Source organism: Pelodiscus sinensis, chromosome 5, assembly GCF_049634645.1.
Source record: "Pelodiscus sinensis isolate JC-2024 chromosome 5, ASM4963464v1, whole genome shotgun sequence".
Classification (NCBI taxonomy): domain Eukaryota; kingdom Metazoa; phylum Chordata; order Testudines; family Trionychidae; genus Pelodiscus; species Pelodiscus sinensis.
In genome coordinates this window covers 133,038,099-133,057,734 of record NC_134715.1, presented here as the reverse complement: position 1 = coordinate 133,057,734, position 19,636 = coordinate 133,038,099, and the positions used below count along the sequence as shown (strand labels likewise).

Below are 19,636 nucleotides of genomic sequence, written 5' to 3'. Positions count from 1 at the left end.
AGGTGGCCCCAAGTGAAGAGGGGCTGGTGCGGATGATGCTTTGGGTGTCAGGTGGCCTTTTCAGCTGGACTTTCTGGCCACCCTACAGCACCGTTCCCCTTGGTAGCGGTCGGTGGGTGCTTTGCAGTAAAGAGCTAGCGTAGCCGACACTGCTCCTTACCGCCCTGCGCTGGCTGATCGAGGGTCCCTCCAAAGAGCCCGGCGCCACCGTGCCGGGGGCCGTGGGCGCACCTAGGAAGAGCCTTGCTCTGCCCCAAAGAATGGACCCCCTGAGCTGGGGAGCCAGACGCTGGCGGCTTTGCCCCTCCGAGAAGCTCAGCTGCTGGCGTCCCACAAGGCCTCCCTCTGCCCCTGGCTAGTCCTTCTGGATGCCTTTAGGGCACCGCTTAGGAGTTGGTGATGATCCTTGGCGCCGGCTCCCTCTCCTGGCTTCATCTGCCCCAAGCGGGGGCCCCAGACTGACAGCTCCCGCCGGTGGAGCACAGCTGGGGGGTCACTGCACCCCTCGGAAGCAGGCGGTGGGTCTCCATCCCGGCGTGCCGCCGTGCCAGCCGCGCGCCCGTGGGCGAGAAGACCGTGGTCTCCAGAGGGCGCCCTCTCTGGGTTCAGCTCCCGCGCCCGCGGCGTCCCAGCTCCACAGCCGTTTGGCCTGCTTGGCTGCGGGCGTTGACACCCTGGGGGCCTGAGGCACAGGGCGAAGAAACCCCCCGGAGGAGGGGTTCCAGGAAGGTCAGCAGAGCGTTTGAATCGGCTCCGGCTTTCCCCCCTTTGGTGTGCAGAGCGCCTGCTCTGCCAATCCCGCAGACTCCTCGCGGCCTCCGTTAAAGAGCCGTGCAGGCTGCACAGACGCTTGAGGCTGGAAAGCCCTTCCCCCCGGCCAGCCATGCTGCGGTGGGACGGTACCTCTTGTGGCAAAGTTCTGGCCGGGCCCCATGGGCCTTGCGCTGCTGGTGGATAATTTTAGTCTCAGAGACTTGCTATGGTCCTATCCACAACCCCTTTCTCTTACAGGAGGCAGGGTCCAGTGAGCCGGACTCATCCCAGGCTAGTCCATGGCTAGTCCCCCCAATAGCGCTGGTCTCCCTTCTCGGGAAAGGCTCTGTGTTGGTGGGAGGGACGGAAGTTTGGACGGAACCTGGGCCTGCCTGCTACTCCGGGTTCTGGCCCCGGGCCCCTAAAGTAGCAGCAGTCAAGGTTGTTCGACTTGGCAGCTTTTTCCCTGGGCCACTTCCCCCAAACAACCCCTCCAAAGTGTCTCCCTCCGGTACGTGCTAACTAGCTCTCCGCTTACCGACAGCTGCTTCTTGCGCCTCCCTCTCCAGTGTAACGGTGCTGAGACGGGTTCCCGTAAAACGAAGCGTTCGTGTATGCATAAAGAACAGCGGTTTCCGTGCCACCAAGCCAGAGAACAGGCAATGGGGATGGGCAGGAGGTCTGTGTTAGCTACGGGTGGGTCGGTCCTAAAGGCTCCCTTTGGGAACCCCACAGAACATTGGGTGTTGGCACAGCACCTGGGGAGTGCGTTGGGTGGCTTTAGCATTTTCTCTCAAGTGTGGCCTTCGCAATTCAGGTCGAAGGCCCAAAATGATCCGGTCAGGGAGCTTCTTGACTAGCATTTCAGAAGGTCATGTCCAGTGTAACCACCACCAGGTGGATTTGAACCTGGGACCGCTGGAGCTGAGTAGAGGAGCTGCTACCCGCTGAGCAAAAAGCCAGCTGGCTCCCAGCCCGTGCTGTAGAGGTCTCTTGGTCTTAACTGTTGCTGTGATCTAGGTGCCACTGTGTGGGAACCACACTCGGGCTATGTCTCCACTCGCAGCTTCTTGCGCGAGTAATATGCAAATGAGGCTAAGCGTGGAATATCGCCGAGCCTCATTTGCATACCTAATGAGCCACCATTTTTTTCAGAAGAGGCTCTTGCGCAAGAGGGTTTTTCTTGCGCAAGAAGGGGCCGTGTAGATGCTCCTTCTTGCGCAAGAGCCTCTTCTGAAAAAAATGGTGGCTCGTTAGGTATGCAAATGAGGCTCGGCGATATTCCACGCTTAGCCTCATTTGCATATTACTCGCGCAAGAAGCCGCGAGTGTAGACGTAGCCTACGGGTGTGGGTTACATAGGAATCTGCGAGCACAGTGGTTGCCTGGGATGTGGGGTGCTTGCTGTCTGTCCTGTTACTCCACTGGACGGACTTAACCCTTGACTGCGTATGACACCCCACAAGGGTGGCTCTCCCATGAGAGGCTCGGGCCTGCGCTGGGGCGAACTGGAGAAATTGTTCTCTGTGCTTCCAAAGACTTTGGAATTAAAACAGATGAAGGTTTTCACTAGAGCTGGCCAGAGAACCGGGAATTTCCCTGTCAAAGTTCTCGTGGGGAAAATCCCCTCTTGTAATAATCCCATGCGGACAATCGGATTTTCCTGCTGGGAAATTTGGAAATGGGCGAAATTAGGTTTCCCCTGCATTTTCCCTGCTCTCTGTTACTACTTCCCACCTGAAGAAATATTGCGAAAAGGGGAATAAGGGAAGAGGTGGAGGGCAGGGGTCCCGCTAAGATTTTCCAACCATGAGTGGAGGGAGTTTTGGCTTGTGCACCAATATTGAGATGATGTGCGCTGGTTTGGATGTGTGCCACCATGACACCCACTTTATTAACACACACAAGTTCCCGGCCATCAAAGCAGACCCCCTCCCCCCCACGGGGCAGGTCCTGTTCCCGGCCCCCTCCCTGCCATGTGGCAGCCCCAGTCCGCCCCCGTCACGTGGCAGCCCTGGCCACCAGAGCAGGCATCCCCCTGCCTCGGCCACATGGTTGCGGCAGGTCCCGGCTCCCCGCCCCAGCGGCTCCCTCACCGCACCGTCTCAGCCGGCCCCCCGCCTACCGGAACAGCCTCCTGCCGTGCGGTGATCCAGAGGAGGTGGGTGGGAGAAGAAAGTTTTGTGCGCGGCCGCGCAGGCGCGCCCCGTGGCGTGAAAGCAGGTGGAGGGGAGAAAATGCGTTTGTTTGTAATGTAACACAGATAAGTGAGGGAAAAGGCGCTTTTAAAAGTGAAAGTGCTGCTCTGAACGGTTTTCCAACTGGCCGAAATTGGGAAACGGATAGAAAGGGGGGAACCCACCATATGGAAAGCCCCCTCCCCCCAAAAGTACCAATTACAAAAAGAAAGTGAGTTAGGTTAGTTAGTTGAATTAGTTAGTTTAGTTAGTTAATTAGTTGTGAAACTTTTTGCTTTGAAACACTTTCAGGGACATGAAAGATTTTGGTTTTTTTTGTTGTTGAAACCCTCTTTTCTGACACCCCTCCCCCTGTTCCTTGGCACACGCGGGGCCAGGTCTAGTCCATGCTGCTGGCAGCCCGTTTCGATTTCACGGGAGGGCGGCCCAAGCTGGAAGGCCGGGGGCTGCCTCCTAATGAGACGGAGCGCAGCTGGCGGGGGAGTGCATCCAAACACAGCAGCCTGCCCACTGCGCTGTGCCCCAGGACACGGGGTCCCCGAGCTCCACGGGGATTCTCTGTGATACAGGACTTGCCCTGCGGGTTCTCTTTGCTGCCGGCCGTGGGTTAAAATACCCCCCTGCTCCAAACTGGGGGCAGCTTTGCTCTCCGCCATGCAGATAGGAACGGCGGGCTGGGAGGGAAGAGCCGGTGGTCCTGGGATCACGGCCGACGGGAAGGGTCGGGAGGTTCGTGGCCCTACGGAGTGGGTCTGTGGCTGTATTTGAAGCAATTGGTCTCTTTTTGATTCTGAGAACCCCCGCTTCAGGGGCTGTGACATCCTGCCTTTCCCCCCATAGATCTCCCCGCCTGGTTCCCCAGTTCCTCTCGCTTGTTTGCAAGCCACCCGAAGCCAAATGCTGCCTCAGCGAGGAAAGGGCCCTGTCACAGGGTGGCCAGCAGCGTTCCCTGTCAGCCGAGCACTTGGGTGGCCACCCAAGACAAATGCCAGTTGATTAGCCAAGCGCCCCAGCCGGCAGCATGTGCTTCTCTGGGTGGTGCACATCTGCACATGCTTCAGTGCAGGGAACACAATTTATTCCGCACACAATGGGAAACAAATAGAATGTTGGTGGGCAACCCCCGTCAGGGCCAGGGAGCCGCCAGCCAGCCCTGCTCTGAGCCGCCTGGAGTGCTGGGGATCGTTAGGTGTAACGAGGCAACGTCAGACGACTGGCCCGGATTCCCAGGGTTACAAACGAGGGTTCCAGGCATATTTGGGAGCCGGGGCCCCAGAGAGGAATAGGAGAATGGTCTCCTCTAGTGACAGAGCAGGCTGCAGGCCGGGGGTGGGGGAATAGGGGTGGCTCTGTAGAGCACCCCCAGTAGCTCATAAGCCAATTGCTTTCTGTTGCCAGTCCACGTGGCTGATAAACTGAATGCCGAGGGAGATGAGCAGGGGGTAGCTGGTTATTCCCCAAGGCGGATGGACCAGCTCACAGTCTCCCAGGTCACAGGGCATCTTCAGACTTGGAGCTGAAAGGCTCTGAAGTTCCCAGCCTGCCAGGGTACCGGGTGCCGGTTGATTTCAGTAGGAGCCGAGCGTCTCGGGAGAGTGCCAAGATTCAGGTCGTGAGAGGCAGCTGTCCCAAGTTCTGTTCCAGGAAGCCCCCAGCGGAGGTGGATCTTACTGCGGCAGTCTGAGGACCGGCCCTGGTTAGCGAGACTTTTCTGGGAACAGAGGGACTTTTCGCTGCCTGGCGCGGTTATTACTAATTACACAGAGAGCAGGTCGGGCCGGAGGTCTCTGAAGAACAGACCTCCGCGGGAGATGAGCGATAGTCCCCAGTTCGGCCTCAGTAGCGTCACGGGAGCCAGGGGAGCCCAGAAGCGAGAGCGAAAGGCCGGGGGCGAGGAAGGAGCGAACAGAACTCTTCCAAGCCATACCGCAGAGTGCCGAGTTCGAGTCTGGGAGAGAGGTTCAAACAGTTCCTTGTTTTGGGAACGGAGGAACTGCCAGGCTGGATCAGCCACTGGTCTGTCTCGTTCAATATCCTGTGTCCACTAGGAGCCGGTAAGAAGTGCTCCAGTCGAAAAGACAAGAAACCCACCAGTGAATGGAATCACATGCCCACCGACCAAGTTTTCTTCCTGACCACCCATTACTGAGAGGGTGGTCTGTGCCCCGCTGCCTCCTTCTGAAGCACTCGTTAATTCTTTTTTAACCAGTACCGCTCGTTTCTTGGCTTCAGCGTTATGTTGTGGCAGAGCGTTCCCCAGGCTAATACTGAGTAGAGAAAGCAAAACAAAGCATTTCCTTTCATCCATTTTTAAAGTCGCTGCCTTTCATTTTCCTGGCCCTCGCCTCAGCCTGGCGTGTGGAGACTGGGCCAACAGAGGGACGCGGGTGATCCAAGCCGCTTCGTTAATTGCCCTCTTTCTCTCGTTAATGGAAATTCCTCAACTTTATGTTGCCGGCGGTTTATTATTCCAATTGCTGCCTTTGTGCCGGGAGAAATATTTCCTCTTATAAACGCCCTTTATGGGAGCGGGCACGGCGACAACGCTGCAGCTGCGTTGGGGAGTTTCTGACCGGCACGCTAAGCGAGGGGTCCTCTTGGCCCCGGCGTGTTCTGCGTGGCGAGGCCCAGCGCGCCCTGCAGACCTAGGGCTAGGTGGGGACGCAGGCCTCCCCTCGGGGGTGGGAGTCGCATGAAGGAGACGTGGCCTCGGCAAGATGCTTCCCTCACCGCAGCCTGGAAACGTTCCCGTTTCTTGGGCCGGGCTCAGCGCGCCCTGGAGGAGGCCATCTTCTCAGTCTCGGGACGAACGCCGCCGTTCAGCCCTTGCTTTGCTAGAAGATGGCGGCCGTAACCCCGGCAGGGGTCAGGAAGCACGGCCGAGGGAGAGGAAGCCCCCCAGGCCTTCTACTGAGGAGGCATCTCTTCTCAGTATTTCCCTCGAGTCTTTAGTGCACCGGGAGCTGGGCTCTCATGCTGCTGCCAGTGGGCCCACCCGACCTCCAGCCCCATTGACAGAGCCTCAAGGACCCGGTGTGGACCCACCCGACCCCCAGCCCCATTGACAGAGCCTCAAGGCCCGGGCGGGGACCCACCCGACCCCCAGCCCCATTGACAGAGCCTCAAGGCCCAGGCGTGGACCCACCCGACCTCCAGCCCCATTGACAGAGCCTCAAGGCCCGGGCGTGGACCCACCCGACCCCCAGCCCCATTGACAGAGCCTCAAGGCCCGGGCGTGGACCCACCCGACCTCCAGCCCCATTGACAGAGCCTCAAGGCCCGGGTGTGGACCCACCCGACCCCCAGCCCCATTGACAGAGCCTCAAGGCCCGGGCGTGGACCCACCCGAACTCCAGCCCCATTGACAGAGCCTCAAGGCCCGGGCGTGGACCCACCCGACCTCCAGCCCCATTGACAGAGCCTCAAGGCTCGGGCGTGGACCCACCCGACCTCCAGCCCCATTGACAGAGCCTCAAGGCCCGGGCATGGCGTCCCACCCGACCTCCAGCCCCATTGACAGAGCCTCAAGGCCCGGGCGTGGACCCACCCGACCTCCAGCCCCATTGACAGAGCCTCAAGGCCCGGGCGTGGACCCACCCGACCTCCAGCCCCATTGACAGAGCCTCAAGGCCCAGGCGTGGACCCACCCGACCTCCAGCCCCATTGACAGAGCCTCAAGGCCCGGGCGTGGACCCACCCGACCTCCAGCCCCATTGACAGAGCCTCAAGGCCCAGGCGTGGACCCACCCGACCTCCAGCCCCATTGACAGAGCCTCAAGGCCCGGGCGTGGACCCACCCGACCTCCAGCCCCATTGACAGAGCCTCAAGGCCCGGGCGTGGACCCACCCGACCTCCAGCCACATTGACAGAGCCTCAAGGCCCGGGCGTGGACCCACCCGACCCCCAGCCCCATTGACAGAGCCTCAAGGCCCGGGCGTGGACCCACCCGACCTCCAGCCCCATTGACAGAGCCTCAAGGCCCGGGCGTGGACCCACCCGACCTCCAGCCCCATTGACAGAGCCTCAAGGCCCAGGCGTGGACCCACCTGACCTCCAGCCCCATTGACAGAGCCTCAAGGCCCAGGCGTGGACCCACCCGACCTCCAGCCCCATTGACAGAGCCTCAAGGCCCGGGCGTGGACCCACCCGACCTCCAGCCCCATTGACAGAGCCTCAAGGCCCGGGCGTGGACCCACCCGACCTCCAGCCCCATTGACAGAGCCTCAAGGCCCGGGCGTGGACCCACCCGACCTCCAGCCCCATTGACAGAGCCTCAAGGCCCGGGCGTGGACCCACCCGACCTCTAGCCCCATTGACAGAGCCTCAAGGCCCAGGCGTGGACCCACCTGACCCTCAGCCCCATTGACAGAGCCTCAAGGCCCAGGCGTGGCGTCCCCCCTGACCTCCAGCCCCATTGACAGAGCCTCAAGGCCCGTGCGTGGAGTCCCCCCCCCGACCTCCAGCCCCATTGACAGAGCCAACAGGCACAGCAGTTCCTCAAAGATGAACTGCCCAGCGTGCCCTCAAGGCCCGGGCATGGAGTTTGTGCCGCTCCTGGATCTTTGTCTTGGGGGCCAATCTCTGAAATGTCTCTGTGGGTCGTCCATTTTCCCCTTCATTTGTGGTGGGCTTCGTAAGACTATCCCCAGGAGCGCAGGAGTTTTTGTTCAGACTTTTTTGGGTATGAAAATGTCTTTTCCCCCCACAAACATTCCAAGAAAAAATTCATTCCTTTGCAATTTCGTCTGATTTTTTGCAGTGGAAAAAACTGAAAAAAGTGTTGCTAGTTCATTTCCATTTCCCCCTCCTTTTTCACCCCCCCCCATGCTCTCTTGTTCTTTTTTCTTTCTCCGCACGTCTTTTTTTCATTTTGCTACTGAAAAATCGGGTGGGGGAGGGCGTGGAGGAGGAAAAAAGGAAGCAAGAAGCACCCCTAAAACTCAGAATAATTTTTGGAAAATAGACACGCCCCTGCTGGGATTTTAATGTTCATTGAAAAATCTGATTTTTTTTTTAAATCGAGAAAATGAAATTTTTCCCTAGAACCACGTTTAACGTTTGTTGTGCAGCTCTCTGTGAGGGCTGTTAACAGGTAACCAATTAGATAGTGACGCAGTGAGCATCACTCTTAACTTAGGAGCTTCAGGGGGTAGCCGAGTTAGCCTGTTACAAAAAAACCCAACCAATGGTCTGGTAGCACTTTAAAGACTGACAGAACATGTAGATGGGGTCATGAGCTTTCATGGGCACAGCCCACTTCTTCAGATGACCGGAGTGATGAGTTTAGGATGCGCACACCCAAAATAAATAGGAAAGGGGAAGGAGAGGAAGGGGGGAAGAAAAAGGAAGAGGGTGGGAGTTAGAGAGCAGAGAGAATCAGCAAGTATCTGAAGACTGGGTAGTTAAAATGAAGCGGATACGAATCAACGTTAATAGATGTATCCTTCTGCGCTGTGTGCACCTTCAATGGCTGTGAAGTTGGTTGTGTCCCGGACAACTTAGGGTTAGGACCAGGGGACCTCCATGTGGGGCTGCTGGCAGGAGTAGCTGCGGCAGCCCCCGCATGGGGGCCAGGAGCTGTGGTGTGGGGCCAGGAGAGGAACCCTGACCCTCCTGTCCCCGTCCACCCTGCTGAATAGGTAAAACGCAGTGTTAGCCCCGTGTTTCACTGTTTAACCAGTTCAACCTGATTTTCCACCCCCGATACGTTTGCATGCTTCCACGCCTCCAGCTTACTGGGGAGAGAGAAACTTCAGGGATTCCCTAGACACACATCCACACACAGAGCGTGGCAGACCGAAGGCAGCGGGCTGCAGGAGTTTGATGGGGAGCCGGGCTGCTGGTGGTTGGACGAGTGGATCCCTGTTCCCTGCGTGGGTGGCCAGAGACGGCTGCCAGCGATTAAGACTGGCGGGCACCTGAGACTCATTCAAAGCCGGCCTGCAGCAAGGGCAGGGCCGGATTAAGGAGCGGGGCTAGCCAGGCAGCTGCCCGGGGCACCAACCTATGGGGGGCGCCTGATGGCAGCTGTAAGGGGCACTGTGCGCTCAGGGCTGGGGGCCGCGCGGCGCCCCTTAGAGCTGCAATCAGGCACACAGCGCGCTGGGGGGCGGGGATGTGCATGCATGAATGGCTTGAGCCGGCCCTGGCAGCAGGCAAATGGGGCACCTGCAGCCCCGTAGAGCCTGCTGGGCCCCTACAAAAGGCTTCCCCTCAGGAGGGGTAGGGAGAGGAGCCATGGACCAGAGCGGAGGCAGGGCAGCGTGGGGGAGAACTGCCGGCCACAGGCGGGAGAAGTTCTCCCCAAGATGCCAGGAGCAGGTAGCGTGGGAGCAGCTGAGGAAGCGAGCCAGGGGGAGGCTGCTAGTCTGTGGGGACAAGGGCAGGAGCCCCACTTAGGGCCCTGAGCCGGAACGCAGACTAAGTGGGCGGGACCGGGTCCCCCCAGCCCTCCCCCGCCCGCTGGGCCGCCCCCGGGGAGCAAGGGGAGCCTAGGACCACGGAAGAGTTTTCCCCCCACGCTACTGACTCGCCTGTGATGAAAATGGCTCGTTAAGCAGGGACCCTCGCCTGTGGGGGTGACGAGGCAGCGGGAGAGTCACCACGCGTCTCGGAGGTGCACTAAAAATCCACCAGGAAGCGCAGGACCCCAGGGGCGCGATCGGCGCCCTGCCACAATAGACACACATGCTGAGGAGCCCTGGGTAACTTTGAAAAGTCTTTCTTTGTGTGTGTGGGGTGATGGGGCGGGGGGGAGGGGATTAACTGCAAGCACACAGTTAAATCATGGTTATGTCTACACTGTAGACACACCTGCAAGGTCCAGTTCCACCTGGCTGGCGTCAGCGGGCCCTTCCGGCCTGCCGCCGAGCCGGAGAAGTGATAACTAGCCATCGCTGCACCCGTGCTGTGGATCGGGCCCTGCCCGATGTCCGGGCGCAGCCGTTTCCTCCCCGCGTCGGGCGAACGCTGCTCCCTGTGCAGTGTGAGTGACAGCCGGAGGTTTGCAGCGATGTGGAGTCAGGCCCTTGGCACGCACCGCGCGTGTGTGCCTGTGTGTGTGTCTGTTTCATTTGCATCTGCGCCGCCCCTATCTCTGCGGATCTGTCAGCGCCACGCTCGGTTGATTTTTTCCAGCTGATCTCTACAAAGCTCCGGCACGCGGGGGCTGAAGCAGCAGCCGGGAGGCTGACGCGCCGCATCAGGCGACAGACGGTTCCTTCTCGAAGCCGACCCCGCAGCCTGCTCCTCGTTAGGCTAATGCGGCGCAGGGCGGGGAGGCTCCGCTGCTGTGTGTGCAGAACGCCTTGGCATCGCGCAACCGTGTCGAGGGCAAAAACGAATCCCGTTTAGATGTGGTGGCTCGTCATGGGCAAACAATTATTCTGTTTGCCGCACCCTGTCACCACTGGCGCCACAAGACACCCCCCGCCACCGCTCCCCAGCATGCTGTTCCAGCCAGGACTGGGGAGAACAACCAGTCATTTTATTTAGGGCCGGAGAGCAGTAGGGGGCGAGGGGAGAGGAAAGAGGGATCGACAGTGAACCGCTCCAAGCCTCGGCATTCGGCCAGCACGGCGGGGGGCTGCCACCGCACGGACCCCAGCCCGGAGCCCTTCCAACTCGGGAGGCGTTTGAGGTCCAGGTTTGATAGCCGTAGCTCGGGCGTGGATCAGAACCGAGAGCAAGTCTGCGTCTGCAGCCGGCCTCCACGCCTGCCTTTCGCCACGGGCCAAATAAGAGTCATTTTTAGCCACTCCGGAGGAGCCCACGAGCATTCAGATGGAAGACGGTTACGGCGGATTCTGCACCGCTCATGGGAAGTGTCCCCCGCAGTGAAGATGGGGTCTCCTGTGGGATCGTCAACTCCCAACGTTGAACTGAGATTTGCACGGTTTCTGGCTTCGCCGCGGAAGCTTCCTGCGGAGCTAAGCCCTCGATCCGGCAAGCTCTGAAAATCCCCTTCATCTCCGTTCACCTGTGTGATGAAGTGTCGGTACCTTGTTGGTTGCTGTGCGTGGGCTGTGGATGACCCCTACTGGCCTCTGTCTGTAAGCACGGCTTAGCGGGGGGCGTCTTGAGGGCCCCCATGACAGTGACTGAACTGGTTCTACCAGTTAGCAAGGAAACAGGGTGGAGGGGGAGAGATAGCTCAGTGGTTTGAGCATTGGCCTGCTAAACCCAGGGTTTTGAGTTCAATCCTTGCAGAGGCCATTTGGGAATTGGGGGCAAAAATTTGTCAGGGATGGTACTTGGTCCTGCTGTGAAGGCAGGGGACTGGACTCAATGACCTCTCAAAGTCCAGTCTAGGAGATAGGCAATCTCCATTAATGGAAGGGATGGAACAAAAGAAGTGAGTGTTGGGGGAAGGGTCCATTGCTGGCTGGGAAACATGAAGGGAACAGCCTGGGTTGAGGGGGTTGAGGGGGTGATGGACTCCCCCTAACCTAAGGGGTCTGAAGCATTCTGACTCCTGTAACCACATCATGTCTATGCTGTGCTGTATCCTGGAGAAGCAATAAACCCACTCTACTCTACTGGCTGGGGGAGTCTGTTCTTGTTGCTACGGGGGTGCAGGATCTGGAGGAACCCCAACACGTCATCACAACCTTCATGGGAAGGAGTGTTCTCAGTGCCGTGCAGAACTGGGTGTTTCCTTGCCAGGCTGTGGCCAAGAAATGTGGCCAAGAAATGTGGCCAAGAAATGCTAGACCCACACAGGGAAACAGGCCATCCCTGCTGAGGCTACGGTGCCTGTTAGTGAATTTCACACAGGAAACTGATCTCGCAAGACTTCCAGAGCAGGCGGGCTCTGAAATGCCTCGAGCGGCTGGTTCCAGCCTTTTGTCGTTCACCATGCGCTAATCCGAGGCACCCTCCAGATTCTGGGATGTTCCAGATCTAATACTGGTGTGTCTCAGAATATCGTCCTGCCACTCTCTGCCATAGCATTCTAGGACTGCATCTAGACTGGCAAGTTTTTCCGCAAAAACTTGCCAGCCGTCTACACTGGCCGCTTGATTTTGTGCAAAAGCACTGACGTTCTACTGTCCGAAATCAGTGCTTCTTGTGCAAATGCTTTGACATTCCCGTTCGGCCAAAAGCCCTTTTCCAGAAATGTTTTTGCGCAAGAGGGCCAGTGTAGACCGTTAAAAACTGCGTTGCGCAAAAAAGCCCCGATGGCGAAAATGGCGATCGGGGCTTTCTTGCACAAAACCATGTCTAGATTGGCACAGATGCTTTTCCACAAAAAGTGCTTTTGCAAAAAAGCATCTGTGCCAATCTAGACGCTCTTTTCCGCAAGTGCTTTTAACGGAAAAACTTTTCCGTTAAAAGCATTTGCGGACAATCATGCCGGTCTAGACATAGCCTAGCTGTGTAAGAACATGCGAACATAAGAGAGGACAGACAGGGTCAGACCAACGGCCCATCTACCCCCGTGTCCTGTCTGCCGACAGCGGCCAAGGCCAGGTGCCCCAGCGGGAGGGAACAGAACAGGGAATCCTCCCGTGATCCCTCCCCTGTCCCCCATTCCCAGCTTCTGACAAAGCTTCCATGTAAAATCAATAGTGGTAACCAAATCCCCCTTCCTGGAGTCTCTGGCTCGTCTCTTTTTCGGGGATCAGAACTCTTTGGGGGGGGGCAGTCAGAGCTCTGCAGAACTTTGAGGGAGGGTTGGGAAAAAAAAGGGGGGTGCTCCGCTTGGGGGAGTCCATTCCGGCCGAACGGCTCTTTTCCAAGATGAAATCTTTCCAGGCGTTCCTCGCTATGGTCAGGCCCTGGCCTCATCAGGTCTCCTGAGGGTGAATCCCTTCAACAGAAACATGGAGTGATTGTCCTTCCACCTCAATAAAAGACAATTATATTATTTTTTTGATGAACGGCACCCAACTCCCCTTACAGTTAAAGACATTTATGGTACAGGAGTGGGTGATCTACTGGAAAGAATGTAGAGGACTAGAAGCATACATGGTGGGCTAGTCCCAAAATTAAGACATTTTGGAAAGCCATGGGACACTCCATATAGGAAAAATTGGTCTCAGCTGTCAGATAATCCCCTAGCCCAGGTCTACAATAGGGAGTTATTTCAAAATAACCCCCCATCTTTATTTCAAAATAACAGGTGGAACGTCCACACTGGTTATTTTGAAATCTGGACTCCTGCTTTTCTCGGAGAACAATGCTTACTTTGAAATAACACTCGTGTGGACACTCCGCTGCTGCTATTTTGGAATCGCTCCTACCCAGAGTCATTCGAAGTACTTACTCCCCAGTGTTTCCTGGGGCTCTCAGTCGAGGTAGTGTATCCAAATTAATAGAGCCTGCTGTGACGGACCGGGCCGTGTCTGGGCACAGCTTAGGGCGTCCTCTCAGGGCGAATTGCTCAAATCCGGGGCTCTTTACAGTCCCCCTGACTGGCGACCTCTCCAAACAGGCCACAAACCAGTCCCACAGAGCACTTCAGCTGCCTGCCTGAAGCCTCCCGAGCAAAACCCCTCCGACACCCCAGCAATATCCGTGCCCCAGATGGCCCCGGGCCTCATACACAGGTGGGGGGTCCTAGCACCCAATCCCACCTACCCCAAACAAGTTCTGTCCGGTTCCAAGAAACCAGCCACAGATCCCTGGTCAATTTACCCTCTGGACCTTACCCACAAATCACGCTGGGCCAATCCTTTAGAATCTATCCTCTAAAGGTTTATTACCACAAGAAAGAAAAGCATGAGAGTGAGGTTATTAAAGCACAGTACGTTACATGCACCGAATCTCCCAGTTCTCGGTGCAGGCTCTAGCAGAGATGTTGCAGCTGCTGGTTTAAAAGTTCTTATTGCACATCCTACGATCAGGATGGGTTCACAGGTCTTCCGGGCTCTTCAATCCCTGCAATGCTGCCTCTGGGATGAAGTGCTGAGCTGAGAACAAAATGGCATCGACCACATGGCCTCTTTATACTCCTTCCTGGCCTCTCTTCTAGTCTGCAGCAAGTCACCTGGTCAGAGGCCAATCTCTATATTTCCTGCTGGCTTCCCTCAGGTGACAAATCCCATTCTTTGGGTGTGTCCATAGCCTATTGAGAGTCATTGTTCCACAGGGCTTTGCTACTCAGCCTGTCCATAGCCATGCTTAACCACATTCACAGAAATATTCAGCTTCCACACAGATTACAGATTCCTACACACACACATAGACATTATATACTCACATAAATAGCGTATATAAGATTAACAAACAATAATCTCCCATTCAATACCCCACATGGCTCCCCCCATACCAATTTCTGGGGCCAACACCCCCACCTAGGGGTGCAGCAGCGATCTGGCTGCTTCCCTCCAATTCAGCAACGTGACACCTGCCTCAGACTAATTTTGAGATTCCCCCGCAGTGAGGACACGCTGTTTGATTTTGTTATTTCAGGAGTTATTTTGTATTTAGTTATTTAGAAATAATTGCCTCGTGTAGACATGCCCGTTGTGGTTTTGTTAAATGGTCCTTCAGACGCTGCATCTTACAAAAGCCCTAAAGAATTGATCACTCATCTCCTGGTTGCTGTTAGAATTTCCATAGCAAGATGGTGGAAGAGGAGTAATCCCCTTATCTTAATTGGCTGGTATCAAAAAGTGTGAGAAATTCTGGCATTAGAAAAAGTAACTCATCCCGGCAGAGTTTTAGAAAGGAGAAAGAAAAAGGCTCATTCCTGTAGTTAGAAATCTGGTGGAACTTTTTGGAGTTTGCTGGAGGTATCGCTGTCACTAAACCTGACAATTTGAGAACTTTCTTTGAATATTATGGAAGGAGAAACCCATTCAATATTAGCAAAACTAAGACCGTAAAATAAGGAAAATAGGAAGAAAAAGGAGAAAAGCTTAATATTGTGTAGGTTTGATAGGATAACTAATGACCAGGTTATTCATCTAAATAAGAAAAACAGGAGTTTGGACCTAAACATGAGATAGCGAAAGGTCTCATCATTACAGTTTTAGGGATTTGTAGGCCAATTGATAATTGTGTATTTGTGAATGTACTGTTCAGTTTTAGTTAAGTTGCAAAACAAGCTTTATAAGATTTCTGTTGTAAAACAACGGATCGGTTAATAAACCAAATCAAGTTAAAAATGCACTTCACTGATAAAACCTCAAATCTAGTAGCCCAGCCCTATTCCACGAAAAGAATAGTAAAAATCTCCAGCCAGCCAACCAACCAACATCTTAATACTGCATAGAGATGTGGTTGCCTTATCTCGAAAAAAGATATATTGGCATTGGAAAAGATTCAGAAAAGGGCAAGAAAAATGATGTGGGGTTTGGAACATGTCCCATATGAAGAGAAATTAAAAAGACTGGGACTTTTCAGTTTTCAAAAAGAGGAGACTAAGGGGGGATAGGATAGAGGTCTATAAAATCATGACTGGCGTGGAAAAAGTGAATGAGGGGAAGTTATTTACTTATTCCCATAACATAAAAACGAGGGGTCAGCAAATGAAATGAATGGGCAGCAGGTTTAAAACAAACAAAAGGAAGTTTTTCTTTACTCAGTGCACAATCAACCTGTGGAACTCCTTGCTAGAGGATGTTGAGAAGGCCAGGACTTGAACAGGGTTCCAAAAAGAGCTAGATAGATTCATGGGAGTTAGGTCCATCAGTGTCTATTAGCCAGGATGGGTAGGAATGGTGTCCCTAGCCTCTGTTTGTCAGAGGCTGGGAATGGGTGATAGGAGAGGGGTCACATGAGGAGTCCCTGTTCTGTTCCCTCCCTCTGGGGCATCTGCTATTGGCGACTGTCGGCAGACAGGACACTGGGCTAGGTGGTCCGTTGGTCTGAGCCAGTATGACTGTTTTTATGTTCAACCAACCAACCGATCTTCCCATTCGTATCCCCAAAAGACCATGCAAATCGACACAATTATGCAAAAATCCAGTGGAATTTAATGTCAGACAAATAAGGACGATGGCAACAATTCTAGCCCTCCGGAGTTCAATAGAAAACGACAACCTTGCCATAGGCGTGTGCAGTAGCTGTGTCGGTTCCAGGAGATGAGAGACGAGGTGGGTGAGGGAATCCCTTCTATTGGGCCAACATCCGGTGCTGAGGGAGTCAAACAAAAGGAAGTTTTTCTTTACTCAGTGCACAATCAACCTGTGGAACTCCTTGCCAGAGGATGTTGAGAAGGCCAGGACTTTAACAGGGTTCCAAAAAGAGCTAGATAGATTCATAGGAGTTAGGTCCATCAGTGGTTATTAGCCAGGATGGGTAGGAATGGTGTCCCTAGCCTCTGTTTGTCAGAGGCTGGGAATGGGTGATAGGAGAGGGGTCACATGAGGAGGAGTCCCTGTTCTGTTCCCTCCCTCTGGGGCCTTTTTCTTTCTCCTTTCTAAAGCTCTGCCAGGATGAGTCAAGCTGGCGAGCCACACAGAGCTCTTCTTCCAGTCCGGGAAGGGTTATAAACACAGCGCTGCCAGTCAGTCTGCTCTCGGGACCTTTCCCAGCCGTGTGGGGCTTGTCTCACCAGTACTAGACCTTCCCTCGCCCGCCATCTCTCTGTCTCTCTCACACACACCCCCTTTCTGGAGGATGGTTTGGAGTCCCCCTGTAGAATTCTACAGCAGGGACATAACGTTCTGGTCTCTGAAATGCTCCCGTAAATGGAGGGACCAGTTATCACACCTGATACGACCCTTCTGTACAGATGGATAGCGCCATGTATCCCCCAGGGCCACGGATTCGGATGAGTTCAGAAAAAGGAGCCGGGCTGGAGTCCGAAGCTGGGGGCGCCTCGTGGAGACGCCCCTGCCTGCTGGCCCCTCCTGCTTGGAGCATCGGGAGGAAGCAGGGCGCAGCAGACTGAGCGTCAGGCCAACCTGTGACTTTGAGTGCGGCCTAGCGCTTGGGTGGGGGCCTTGACGGCCCTCGTACGAGTCAGTGTAGCCGTTAGGCTTTGGCTCAGGACTCTCTCCTGGTTGCAACGAGCAGCGTTCTGCGTGTGGGAGACAGGGCCTCTCAACAGGCAGGCCGCTGTCTACGTGGGGCGTGTTTCAGCCTCGTCTTTGGCAAACGGAAGCGCCACCGGGCCGTGTGTGGGCACCTCCCCCGGCGCAGAGGAGAGTGGGTGCCAGCTCGGCCCGGTACCGACGGAGTCTGAAGCCAAGGGAAGGGTCATCTCCTCCCCACTTAGTCTCACGCGCCTCGTGTCTGCCTCTGCGCCTCTCTAAGCCATTGGCTCCGCTCCTGCCAAGCCTGGGTTTGGTCCCTGGCGCAGCAGATGAATGTCGTTTGGGAGCAGGATCGCATCGCTGGCTTTGCTTGAAAAAACGCCCTGGGGGGCCGCTGAGCTGCGCTCTTCTTTCTAGCAGGGGCAAGGCAGCGAGTCTGTTAAAAAATCTGTGCGCAGAATGAGCCCTTAGTTGCCGTGGTCACGAGAAGGGTCGTGGTTAAAAATGGGAGCAAGCAATGCACCGCAAGAAGGAACCCATAGTCCCGCTCTCCGGGAGTGCTCCACTTATACGCCACCCTCCGGCGCGATGCCCGTGGGTCAGAGCTTTGACCAGGGCTCGACCTCCACTTTCGATAGCCGGGTTTTCTAAAAGAGCTTTTCCAGCCCCGGAAGAGTGGCCGGATTTTCAGCCCTCGGCAACTCGCTCTTTTGAAAATCACTGAGTGGCTTCAACATGCCCCCTGCTATGGGCAGCGAGCCTGTTTGGAAATCGGAGCCCATGGTGCTGTTCAGCGGAGACACGCTCCGACCGCCAGCCCAGCCATGTGGGAAAGAGGAGCTGGGCCAATGTTCCCTCTAATTTCTTCCATCTGTGTGCAGAATAAATTTTACTCTGTGCACTGAGGCATGTGCCAATGTGCACCACCAGTAGAAACACAGGCTGTGGGTGCTCAGCTAATCAGCTGGGCAGCATTTGACTCTCTTCCGGGCAGCCACCTGAGTTCTTAGCTTGCAGGGGACACTGATCATGGCTCCCTGGTAGAGTTGACGGGTAATAGATCACAAAGCTCCCCGTTAAGTTTTGTCTGCTGTAATCCTGCAGGGTGCTCACAGGGGACGGGCTGAAACCAACCCCCAGGTCGGAGCCCCTGCCTTGGCGATTTTCCAGCTGAGAGCCAAGAGAACGGAGTTCCCTCTTTATGTCAGACCCCTGGATCCCGAACAGCTTCAAACTCTTGGAAGCTTGGGTTTGGACCCAACTTTGGGGCTGATTCCAACTCTAAAAATCAGACAAGTCACAGTCACTAAGATCTGCCCCTCTTTACTGCACCCTGGGCGGGGTGGGGCCCTGGGTCAGAAGATGCGGCTGGGTTAAAACATACGGTAAACCACGAGCATGATGGGAGATGGGTCGTGTCCAGCTAGGTGTCCACGACAGCACGTTATCTCTCAGCGAGCATCTCCTCTGGCTTGTCCCACCCTTCCTCCCACCCTCGGAGAAACCTGCGGCTCCGACTGTTCCTCTGTTGGAGACGCTGGTCCGGGGCCAGCCAGCTGGGGTGGGGACCAGGCTGGCTAAACACCCAGCTGGACAGTTGTTTGGGGGTCAAAGCCCAGCAGCTCCGTGGGCCGTGAGTTTCCTAATCGCCTGCATTAAGCCACGCTGGGCCCGAGTCGTTCCTGCCGACTCAGTGTGGCTCCTGGCATGTTGGGCTCTGTGTCTCCGAGCTGGGCGTGCGGTGGCTTGGCGTGGTTTCCATCGCATAGCCAGGGGTTTCATCTAGGCTTTATGGCTCTCCGAGCCCCCCACGCCCAGACACATTGTCCCTGCGTCCCTGGTTGTGTGTGTTTCGGGGGGGGGGCTGCTCTCTGGTGTCGTGTGTGTGACAGTATCTACCACACTTTGCAGCCTCGGTCATGGCCTCCAGGTAGCAGTTTCCTGTCACACACACGTGCACCACCCTGCAGTCCGAACAGAAGAGCCATGGGCCTGGGAGACCGACTTCCCGTCTCTCGCACTCGGGCTTCTCTGCGTGAGCAATGTAGGCGACGTTAGAGCCCAACGGGTCACGTTAGCAAATAGGAGGTTCACCGTGACTCAGTGGGCCGGGAGAACAGGCCAGTCCTCCAACCCTGGTGGTGCCCTCAGCCCTGGCCACATTAACAGCAAAGTCATGCTTGGCCTGGAGTCCGTCATGCTCTGGGCCGTGCTCTAGTCTCCTAGTGAAGACGAGGAAGGCACGGTGGTCAGGAATGGCCTCCAGTGGTCCGTGCGGCCCCTGACCCGGGCACGGAACCGTCCGGTCTCCAGCCAGCGCTGTCAGTCGGTCGCTTCCCCCCCAACACTACATTCACTTCACACGCCCCTCTCCCCCCTCAGAAAACAACCCTTCCGTTTTCCTGAATCGTTCCGTGTACCCTAAAAGAGAGCTAAGGAAAGCATTTGGCGTTGCCAGGTGTCCGGTTTTCGCCTGGACTGTCCGTTATTCGGGTTCCTTATCCGTTAAAAAAAAAAAAACGAAAAATGTCCGGTATTGCCTGTTTCCCTCGGATGGAAGCCTGGTGGGGACAATTTTCTCCTGCTGCCATGTCTGGTGGGGTGGGGTGGCGGGAGTGAGGAGCGTGGGGCCTTTTTTTTTTTTTCCTCTCTCAACAGAATTTTTTCCCATCTTTTTTAGAGGGGAGGGGTGTTCGGTATTTTTTGTTAAACGATCTGGCAGCCCTAAAAGGCTTGCTGGTCGTAGCCTGTCTCCT

At 55.9% G+C, this 19,636-nt stretch overlaps 1 protein-coding gene across 12 annotated transcripts in view; it reads left to right on the top strand.

The window, feature by feature from the left end:
- Window positions 1–19,636, top strand: part of DYSF (dysferlin) — a 263,140-nt gene that overhangs the window by 179,056 nt on the left and 64,448 nt on the right. The gene's annotated exons all lie outside the window — the stretch shown is intronic.